At 46.2% G+C, this 10,718-nt stretch overlaps 1 protein-coding gene across 2 annotated transcripts in view; it reads left to right on the top strand.

Annotated features, from left to right (window-relative positions):
- The first annotated feature begins 3,959 nt into the window (after positions 1–3,959).
- Syndig1 (synapse differentiation inducing 1) overlaps positions 3,960–10,718 on the top strand; it is a 153,844-nt gene continuing 147,085 nt past the window's right edge. The window contains exon 1 of one of the 2 annotated variants that reach the window (XM_070006642.1): positions 3,960–4,061. The gene's annotated coding sequence lies outside the window, so the exon portion shown is untranslated. Of the gene's footprint in view, positions 4,062–4,159; positions 4,230–10,718 lie in introns of those variants that run through there. The other variant, XM_070006643.1, reaches the window with a different exon arrangement.

The raw sequence follows: 10,718 nt of genomic DNA, 5'->3' as shown, positions 1-10,718 counted from the left end.
AGCTCTCTCTTCTTCCAACTCTAATGAATAAAGGGGTCTATCTGTAGATACACAGAGTTCTCTGATCAACTCATCCCCTGGAAAGGTCTGGTGTAGAGTTTCAAAGCATCCACCAAAAAGCTTTCAAAGTACCTGTCATGGAGCTAGTCCACATGAACTCAACACAGAGGCAGCTGCAACAATGTTTTCTTCCTTTAACCCCAGCCACTCTTGTTTCTGGAGGGAACAAAAACAGCAGGGCCCTGTGGTAATGTTTTATGCTGTGCTCCGCAAGATGCATGCCTGCTATATTAGGAAAAGCCAAATTTAAAGTTCAAACAGTACCCTAGAGGCAAAGGCAAGCCCTGGCTGTAGCCCAGAAGGTGTGAGGCCCAACATAATATGCCTCCAAAATCAATCCAAAAGCTGGAACATAAAAACAACCCTGCCCTAGAAGCAAGGAACTTGAATTTTCCACGGACTCCTTGATATTGAGTAACAATGGAGATCTCTGCAAGGCTATATAAACTTGTTTCTTCATCTGATAAAGGAGAATTTTGATTCTCCATTTCAAATAGGTCCAACAGTTTTTCACAGCCTCATAGTTCACATGAGAGAATATCCTGTTCAGGAAAGGACTCAGAAACAGCAAGCTACCTTACTAAGGTAAGGTAATATTTTCTACCAATTGAAGACATTCTGCTAGATGACAGGAAATGCACAGTGCCCTTTTCTGATTGTTCCAGACCACAGACTTCCAGTTCTGGAGATCCAGGAGGGAAAAAATGCCATGTATGTCTAATTGAAGCAGGGGTAGAGATGGGTGACACAAGAAGAACCCTGTATCACCCCTAACCCCTGTCCCTTGGGAATCTCAGCAGAGAAGACCTGGCAAAGATCACCTTCTTATCGAGGTAAAAGCATGGTTTTTTTCAGTGTTAGGGAGAGGGTCTGCCCCTCAGAGAGCTAAAGATAACCATAGAGGTATAACTAGCTTTGATCTGCAGAACTCTAGCCAGGGTTGGAAGGGTTGGGCGCATGGAGGGTCTCCACCTGTTGTTGAAAGAGAGTGGTAGAGATTTCTTTCTAAATCATTTTTTACTCTCAAAAAGAGAGTAAATCCTTTTTTTTAAAAAAAAATCCTTTCTTTATGAAACCTAAAAGAATAAAGCAACAATCTCTCTCACCTTCATCCAAAGTTGGAAATGTAGCTTCAGGCAGGCATATGAACAGGCCTGAGGGCCAATGGAATAGAATTGAGGGCCCAGAAATGATCCTACAGACCTATGGCCACCTAATCTTTGATAAGGGAGCCAAAATTATCAGATTGAAGACAGACAGCCTCTTCAACAAATGGTGCTGGCAGAATTGGCTATACATGTATAGAATACTGAAGTTAGATCCTTATATATCACCCAGTACCAGATTTAACTCCAAATGGATCAAAGACCTTGAAGAAAGAGCAGATATCCTGAAAATATTACAGGAAGGGATAGGGGATACACTAGGGCTCCATGGCACAGGTTGAAACTTCCTAAAGATCCAGAAACACAACAAATCAAAGAAAGACTGGATAAATGACATTGCATTAAACTACAGAGCTTCTGCATGGTAAAGGACATAGCTAACAAGATAAACAGAAAGCCTCTAAATTGGGAGATATTCACTAGCTATAAAACAGACAAGGGTCTAATATCAAAAATATATCTGGAGCTCAAAAAAATTAAACCTTCCAATAACAAATCCTCAAAGAAACAACCATCCCATTAATAAGTAGGCTAGTCTCTGGAAAGGAAATAAGAATAGACAATAGACACATGAAGTAATGTTAAACATCTCTAGCCATAAAAGAAATGCAAATCAAAACTACATTGAGATTCCACCTCACCCCAGAAAGAATGGCCATTTTCAAGAAAACAAATAATAAAAGATGTAGCCAAAAGGGACCACTACTACACTGTTGGTGGGAGTGTAAACTGGTTCAACCATTCTGGAAAGTAGTATGGAGGTTCCTCCTAAACATAGAGCTTCCCTATGACCCAGCAATTCCACTCCTGGGCATTTACTCAAAGGACCACAAAGCCACACTAAAGCTACCAGCACAACTATACTCATTGCAGCATTATTTACCATAGCCAAGATATGGAACCAACCCAGATGCCCTTCAGTAGATGAAGGATCACACACACACACACACACACACACACACACACACACACACACACACACACACACACACACACACACACAGGAATTCTATGCTTCCATTAGAATGACATTGCCCCCATTTGTAAGAAAATGGAAGGACTTGGAAAAAAAATCATATGAAGTGAAGGAAGCCAGACCCAAAGAAATGTAGACTCCATGGTTTCCCTCATTTGTAATCATTAGTATATGTCTAGGATAGTCCTAGCAGAGGATCACAATAGCTCAGTAGCCATGTATACATGATGCTAATGGAAATAAACTCAAAAAAAATGGAAACAAAGGTTTTGTTTTTGTAGGTCATGGGGGCTGAAGTCTGGGCCTGGGTACTGTTCCTCAGCTCTTCAGCTCAAGGTTAGGGCTCTACTACTTGAGCCACAACAGCCACTTCCAGCTTTTTCTGCTTTTGTTGTGCAGGGGAATCAAACCCAGGGCCTCATGCATGCAAGGCAAGCACTCTACCACTGAGCCACCTTCCCAGCCCGGGAACGGGAGTTTTTAAACAAATGCATTGTGTGACGTTCTTTCTTTTTTTTTTTTTCTCCCCTTTGGTTTATCCCATTGTCAGTGTTTTTGATTCTGATAACCTGTGTCTTGTATATGTTTATGTGATTCAGGGTAGGGAAGTGGAATCACAAAAGGGTGAGTCAAAGGACAAAGGTGAACCGATGCAACAGCCATACTCATGAGACACCATGTTGGAAATGAACTTTACAACTCAGGGGGTGTGAGGGGTGGCGGTGGGAGAAAACGAGGGAGGGGGTAACACTGTTGGACACGAAATGTACTCATCACCGTACATTCGTAAGTGTAACCCCTCTGTACATCACCTTTACAATAAAATTTTTAAAAATTCCTTTCTCTATGAAACGTAAAAGAAAAAAGCAACCTCTCTCACCTTCATCCAAAGTTGGAAATGCAGTTTCTCTTGGTGGGTAGCCCTACTTGGGCTCCCCACTGTCTACTTTGCTTGTCATCATTATAACCCCCACCCCCACCCCCAGGCACCGCCCTACTTTCCTTCTGGCTCTAACTACCATGGGCAGACCATAAGCCAACAGGCTGGTACTCTGCTGCAGAGTCTCAGAGTGTGCGCTTCGCACCTGCATTCCCCTTCATTCCAGGCTTAGCTGGTCAGAACTTGAACCTTAGCCGTCCTACATCATGGGCTCTTCTGAACCTCAAAACCAAACCTGAGTCTTGGGGAGGCCTTTAGGACCAAGGGGAGTTATCACCACCGGGAGTCAGGCTGTAAATTCCTTCAGTCCTAGCCCCCCAGTTGCTGCCCCCTTCCCTCCTCTCCCCCCCAGCTTCCGTTGCCCCCACATTTCCCACATTTGCAGACATTAGCCCCCAGCCACTAATTAGCCGCGTTCATCCACTGGGGTCCCCCACTGGCCTGATTGCTACCTTTCCCTTGCAGGGGCGCTCCCTCTCCTCCTTCCCTGGGGCCCGTACCCCGGGCTCCCCTCATCCACCCTGTTGGCCAGCCGCGCGCCACGGGAGTCTTCCTGCACCCTCTTTTTCCCCGGGAGGGGGAGGGTGAATGGGGGGGGAAGGACTCAGCTGCGTCCGGGCGCCTCCAGTCTGGGTTCCCCGCCGCCCGCGCAGCTGCCGCCACTGCCGAGCGCTCCAGTACGCGCGGGGCAGCCGCGGGCGCTGGCAGCGAGCACTGGGCGGGAGCGGTGAAGGGGGGGGGGGGAAGCGCGCAGCGGGGCGGAGGGGAGGGGAGGGCAGGGGAGGAGAGGAGCGGGGGGAGCTGAGGAGAGCAGAGGCGTGAGCCGCACCGCCCCGCGCGCCCCGCACGCCCGCCCGCTAGATCCGGAGGCGCGCGGGCGGCCGCTGGAGCGCACCAGCCGGGTCACCTTGTCCGGGAGGTAAGTCCCGATCGCCCCGGCGGCGGCGAGGGCGGACCGACCGTCTGGCGGGGTGTGGCGGGGGTTGCGAGTGAGCGGGCGTGCGCCTGCCGGAGATTGTCCTGGAGCGGGCGGTCTTCCAGGCTCCGCCTGGGAGCAAGCAGACCAGGCGGCGGCGTGGCGCCCGCGGTAAGTCCGTGTGGTCGTGGAAGGTGTGGGGGGTCTCCAGGCGAGAGGGCAGAGAGGACCTGGTGGGGAAGATGCGCAGACCAGCACTGAGTGCTTCCAGCCAGGGCTGCACCCTGGCGCCTGGCCACCTTGGGCACCCTGGCGACGCTGAGGGCTTGCTGCGCAAAGTCGGTAGGAGCTGATGAATTCCAGTCCTGGAAGTGCAGCGGAGCCGATCTGCCCGGGACCCTGGTGGAGTTGGGGGCGGGCGGCAGGAATCGCGAAGGGCTTTGGCTTGGCTGATTCCAGCGACCCCCTGTAAGGATTCTGAAGAATCCAATTGGGTTGATGAGCGGGACAGCAGAAGGAGCTGGGGACGGAGGTCCATCTGGGAGCGGGAAAGGAAGCGGACTTGGAGCAGAGGGGAAAAGAGAGATGGGGCTGAAAGCGCGTTCGGGATGGGGGATCCCAAGTGCCTACCCAGCCTGAGCTGAGGCCGGGACTTCAGGGAGCCCTTCGCCGCCAGCCAGGGCAACATCGCCTTTTGCAAGCTGTCTGTCTGGTCTTTGGCAGAGCGACAGCCTGCAGCCCTAGGAGCCACCCGATCTGTGCTGGGATAGGAGCTAGCAGATGCGCCTTGAGGCAGGTGCTGGGGTGTCAATTTCTAGTCTCGTTCTCTGTCCCTATGTGTGATTCTTGCCCCTTCCCTTGAGCTCCCAGAGCAGGGGGGAGGAGGGGAGCAATCGGTCACCTGCGGAACTGGACACTTTGGGGAAGAGGATTTGATCTCTGTGCGCTTTCTGCAAGACCCCAATTAAGTGTGGGGTGTCTGGAGCAGAGCTTTTGGCAGGTGGCCTGAGGGGGTCCTTTGGTTTTCCTATGGAATAAGAGGAAGGAGACTTTTGGTAGCCCTCATTTTCTGTGAGGTCTCCTTGCATGCAGATGCTTGGGCAAGCGGTACCCAGACTTCAGGTACGCTGGAGGCTCTACGCTGCTGGTCGGGACAGGATGCCTGCGCCTTCTCTAGACACTTCGTGGTGTTCAGTGCAGCAGACACACACCAACGGTTTCGTGGATTTGGGAGGGAGGGGGTTGTGGGGAGCTGGTATCCCTTTCCAGTTAGAATCAGGCAGTGGCTCAAGCGCACGTGCCTTTGTGTCCATTGACCCCCCTTCTTTAGGACAGCAGGTTAAGACTGAACCCAAATGGAGAAAGGTGGCGCGTTGCGCAGACCTGCAATCTCTGGGGGTGACTAGCCTCCGAACAAACCTCAGAGCAAGCCAACTTTCCCTTGCTAAGGTGTCATTGCTTGGGCAGCCTGCTTAGGTGCCTTTTGGGGAAGTGGTCTTCAAAGAGATAACGGATTGCAGCGGTCCCAGAGAAAATGAGACGCCAAGGTGGTGGCAGCAGCAGCCGCCTGTCGGTTCTGGCGGGGACAGTGGGAAGCTGGAGCAGAATTTTCAGATGGATTGCACGCAGTACGCCTTGCGGCTGTTGACTGTCTTTTAGGAAATTCAGACCACAGGTGCAGGGCCTGTGGATGTGCAGGGAAGTGCACTCCACCTGGGTCCCTTTCTCCCTGCTTCCTCCCTTTCTCTAGAAATCTGGGCTCTTGGCAAAGCTGAGTCTGTAACTAATCTGGTGCTATCTTTCCTCCCCGCCTCCCCCCCCCCCAAACGCTCTTTCCCCTCCCCCTCTCGTCTTTTTGGAAACAAAGTTGGTTTCTATTACAGAGGATTTCAATGATACAGAGAGGTAGAGAATGACACCGTTGTATGTCCTTTGCCCAGTCACCCCACTCTTCTCCGGGTTGTGGGGGCCATGCTTGATAAAGGATTTTATTTTTTTAAAAAAACACCTAAGTATATGAGGTGAGGAAGATGTTAATTAGCTTGATTCAATCATCCCCCATTGAATTCATAGATCGTAGCATCAACTTGTGCCTCACACTTTGATAGCATCCAATGCAATTAAATGGTTTAAATAATAAAACACATTGATTTAGACAACTGAAACAACCTTCCTTTCATGGGCACCTGTAATTCATGCCTGTAATCCAAACTGCACGAGACTGAAATTTGTAGGATCACTTTTTGAGGCCAGACGAGACAAAAAAAAATTCCTTAGACCCCCCCATCTCCAAAATAACCAGCAAAAAGTCTGGCTGGAGGTGTGGCTCAAGTGGTAGAGCTCGATCCCAGCAAGCAGTAAGCCATATATTGGTACTGCCAATGGGAACAGAGAAAACAAAACAAAACAAAAAAGAAAAAGAAAAAGAGCCCCAAACAAATGAACCCTTCCTAGCTCACTTCACCTGTGCACATCCTCCTGCCTCTCCAACCTACACCAGTTCACTTTGGGGTCACCTAATAATTAGAAATGATTGTGTTTGTCGTGCTTTGGTTTGGTTTGATTTTTGTTCCAGAGATAGAACCAAGGGTCTCACAGAGGATGCTAAGTACTGGCTCCACTACAAAACTATACCTCCAGCCCCTAAAATATCTTCTTAATAATTCCATTAGAATATGAGTAATATTAAAATAAAAGTGTAGGCATTCACCATTACTGCTTCCTTTCCTGGAGGATGGAGTCATTGTAGGAGGAGAAAAAATCGGTTACTGAGTTTAAAAATGCATGTTAAATTATTAGATTTGATGTATACTAGTCAGTGTGCAGGACATGAACAAGATTCCAGTGAGCACAATAGGCTGAAGAACTTCTTCTTGGTAAACACTTTAAAGCTTAATTCATAAATTATAGACAACTAATTTCTCCGTAATAGTGCAACAGTAGATTTGACTCATCTTTCTCATTAACCTTAAATCCTATTTTCCTCAGAGTTGTTACTATTAAAGGAGAACACGAAGATATTTCCTTATGTAACTTTTACTAATGGAGACACATATCCCATTAGGAGACTAGGGCAGAGCCCTGGATGTTTCACCTGTTAACTAGGAAACCTTGGGTGGGGATATTCCTGCCATAGCTGCTGAGCCCTCATAGGAGAATCTCTGCTCTCTTGTTGCTGGGATTTGGTGTCCTGTGTGATTTCTTCTGTCTGGAAAGGCATAGAGAGGCATAGCATACACAAAGAAAGGTCACCAGAGTCAGCAAGAGAGTTTTCCCACAGAGCCCCTCCCACTCTACACACCTCTGCACTTTCCTGTAGATAAAAGTGGTTCCTAAAAATTGTCAGTGACATCCTTGGAGTCATTCTTTTAAAGACTTTTATAAGGTGCACAGTTTAAAGGCATCTTTAATTATCTTTTGTTAGGTGAATAACCCTCTTGTACACCAGCAGTTTATATTGTCTCCCTTACCTGCTCTCCAGAAATTATGTATTAGTGATACCAGTGTGGTCCTGATCCTTATTTCTCATGTTGGCATTTGCAGTACCCCCTGCACATTGGAAAATTCAGATTATCTGGGCATGTTGGTAATTTTAATAGGAATGACATGAGCAAAGCATTATTGGGAGGGTTGTTTTTCAGCATCAGTACATGGCAGTGGGTGTAAATGAGTAGCAGAATTGTCTGTTCTCAGTAGAGCACCCATCCTAGGATCATTTTGTGGAAATGTGCTGATGCTCACATCAAGAGCTTACAAGAGCTACACCTCTTGACCCAGCATCATTGCCCTGGACACACTGTGCTAAAATGTCAAAGATGCATAAGTATTCAGAACATTAAGGTAGGCTGGCCAGTTCACCATACTGCCAAAGTGGACAGCTTCAAGTGTGCTTTTCCAGTATTTTCTGTGTACGATGCTTACACTGTTTTGAAGTATTGCTGAGAGTTTACAAATGCATGTTTAAAAGAGATCTGCAGACACGAAGGCTCCAGGCTGCAGTCATCATAATTTGCTCAATCTAAGGGCCAAGTCAAGGGATGAGTAGGAGTGACACTGTAGTCACAGAATTCTCTGTCTCCGGGCTGCCCTTCCTTTTCCATTGTAATTTCTAGATTGTGTATGAGAAGACTTGCCTTTCAAACTCCAGGCTCTGCCATTTACTAGTTGGATGATCTTAGGCAAATCATTTTCCTGAGATTTTGTTTCTTCCACAGTCTTTCCAAGATTTAGAAAACAAGGTGATTATAGTTGTTTGTTAAAGAAAGGAGACTCTGGTTGGCTTAGGCCTATAATCCTAGCTACTCAGGAAACTGAAATCTGAGGATCTGGGTTCAAAGTCAGCCCTAGAAGGAAAGTCTATGAGACTCTTATCTCTTATTAACTTCCAAAAAGCCAGAAATGGAGCTATGCCTATGGGAGAAAGCTAGCCTTGAGCAAAAGAAAAGCTCAGGGACAGCACCCAGGCCCTGAGTTCAAGCCACAAGACCAGTGTGTGAGAGAGAAGGAGGAGGGAGGGAGGGAAAGAGGGAGGAAGGAAAGAAGGAAGGAAAGAAGGAAGGAAGGGAGGAAGGAAGGAAGGAGGGAAGAAAGGAGGAGAATTCTGTATTGGAGAAGGTTTTGCTGAATATTCATGATTTCACTGGATATTTCCGCATTCACATGGCTTTCTGAGAAAACAGAACCAGCCAGGCCCTTCTGTGTGTCTGCATCCTACAATTGCTTCTTGGCAGATGTCAGAATACAGACAGTTTGTACATACTCACGTGGGGTAAACCGCCCTATGCACAGGAATGTGTGCCAGTGGTATAAATAGTGTGCCTTGCTAAAGATTTACAGAGACTGTGTAGGAGAGGCATGTGAGCAATAGCTTTTGAAATTTATCTTTAACATAACTAAATTTAGCCTCATATCTCATTATAAAAGTTTAATGATGTATCGTCTAAGCTACAATATTTCAAGTCAGGTTACCAACCAACTACCAACTACCATGTGCAGTATATGCTGACTTAAGTTACATTGTTTAGCCCAAAAGATAATTCATCTTAAACCATTGTATGACAGATAATTTGTTAAATTATGAAAAATAATGTAAAATAAACATGACACTAATTAAAAACAAGAGATATTTGAATCTAAAATTACAGTTAGAACTCAAAATACCATAATCAAGAAATATACACATGTAGAAAATGATAAAAATAAAAAACTGCTTCTGAAAGCAAAATCCAGAGGCAACTTTGGATAGTATTTTGCATAAAATGAATTTATCTAGCCAGGAGCTTGGTAACATTCCTGTAATCCTAGCTACTCAGGATGCTGAGTTCCAGAGGATTGACTCCATCAACAAAAAGGCAAGCTTAGTATCTTTACAATTAAAAACATACATACACACACAGTACACACACACACACACATACACACATACGCACACACACACACACATTAACAGCAACAAAAAGTTGGAATGGAGAATCGTGATTCAGGTTGTAGTGTCAAATGAGCAAGCATGAGATACTGAGTTCCAAGTTATTTTTTCAGTTTTAACTTATCATTTATCTTCAGTCGTTTGCTACTTCCTACTATGTTGCTTTCCTTTTCTCCTCTCTCAGAAAAAGGATGTGTCTAAAACAAAATGGAAAAACAAACACATGTTAGCTTGTTAGAATCACAGACGTTGAATAACATTCTGTCAACTTGGAGGATGTTTCCAAAAGCAAGATACAGTATTCTTGGCACAAACACATCTGGATTAGTAACACTTCCTCTTCCTTAGAAAAGCAAAAACAAAACGTTGTATAAACTTAAGTCTTCAACCATGGGACCTGTGATGTTGGCCTTCAGTATGTCAGTGGTTCAAGCTGTCAGTGGGCTCAGGTTTGAAATAAGTGCTTTTCTTCCTGAAGATTATACTGGGATTCAGAACTGAGTTCTAATTGACCCGAGGATGCCCAGCCCATTCTATGATAGCTGCTGATCCCACTGTTAATTATTTGCAATACCTAAATATGCATTCAATAAAGCAGAAGCACTTCTGTAGCCTCTTCAAATCTGAGGTCTCAGCCTCAGCCCATCATCCCATGTGTATTTTTCATGAGGTCTTGTTGATCACACCATAAGATGATGGGATAGTGCCCTCAGGATGGTGGGCATGCGCGTTCACACACATGAACACAATGTGCCAGTCCTGGAAATCAAACTTCACCTGTGTTCTGTCCCTGAGCTTCTTTTGCTCAAGGCTAGCACTCTACTACTTGAGCCATAGCTTCACTTCTGGCTTTTTGAGAGTATTATGGAATTCCGTGCCTGACCTGGCTTGAACCATGATTCACAGATCTCAGCCTCCGAAATAGCTAAGATTACAGGTGTGAGCCAAAGGCACCTGCCCATAGGCTGATTTATCTGCCCTGGATTGCCCCTGGAAGTCCATCTTCCACTTTATACCTTCACATTTCCTGCCTGTCTGGTCCAGTCTCCCCTTTTCTGTGCTAGTTTCTTCCTCTTTCCACACACAGAACTAGGAGATGACTCATCTGTGTATACATTGTTCTCTACTTTTTTATTTGTTTGTTGTTGGTTTGTGTACTAAAGTCGGGGATGCAGCTTGTTTTTTTCAGTACTTTGTTACAATGTGATTGAGATGGGTTTTCATTTAAAACTCAT

This window comes from Dipodomys merriami, unplaced genomic scaffold (assembly GCF_024711535.1).
Source record: "Dipodomys merriami isolate MVZ:Mamm:240054 unplaced genomic scaffold, mDipMer1.0.p SCAF_7, whole genome shotgun sequence".
Classification (NCBI taxonomy): Eukaryota; Metazoa; Chordata; class Mammalia; order Rodentia; family Heteromyidae; genus Dipodomys; species Dipodomys merriami.
This window is presented reverse-complemented; position numbering and strand designations above follow the sequence as displayed.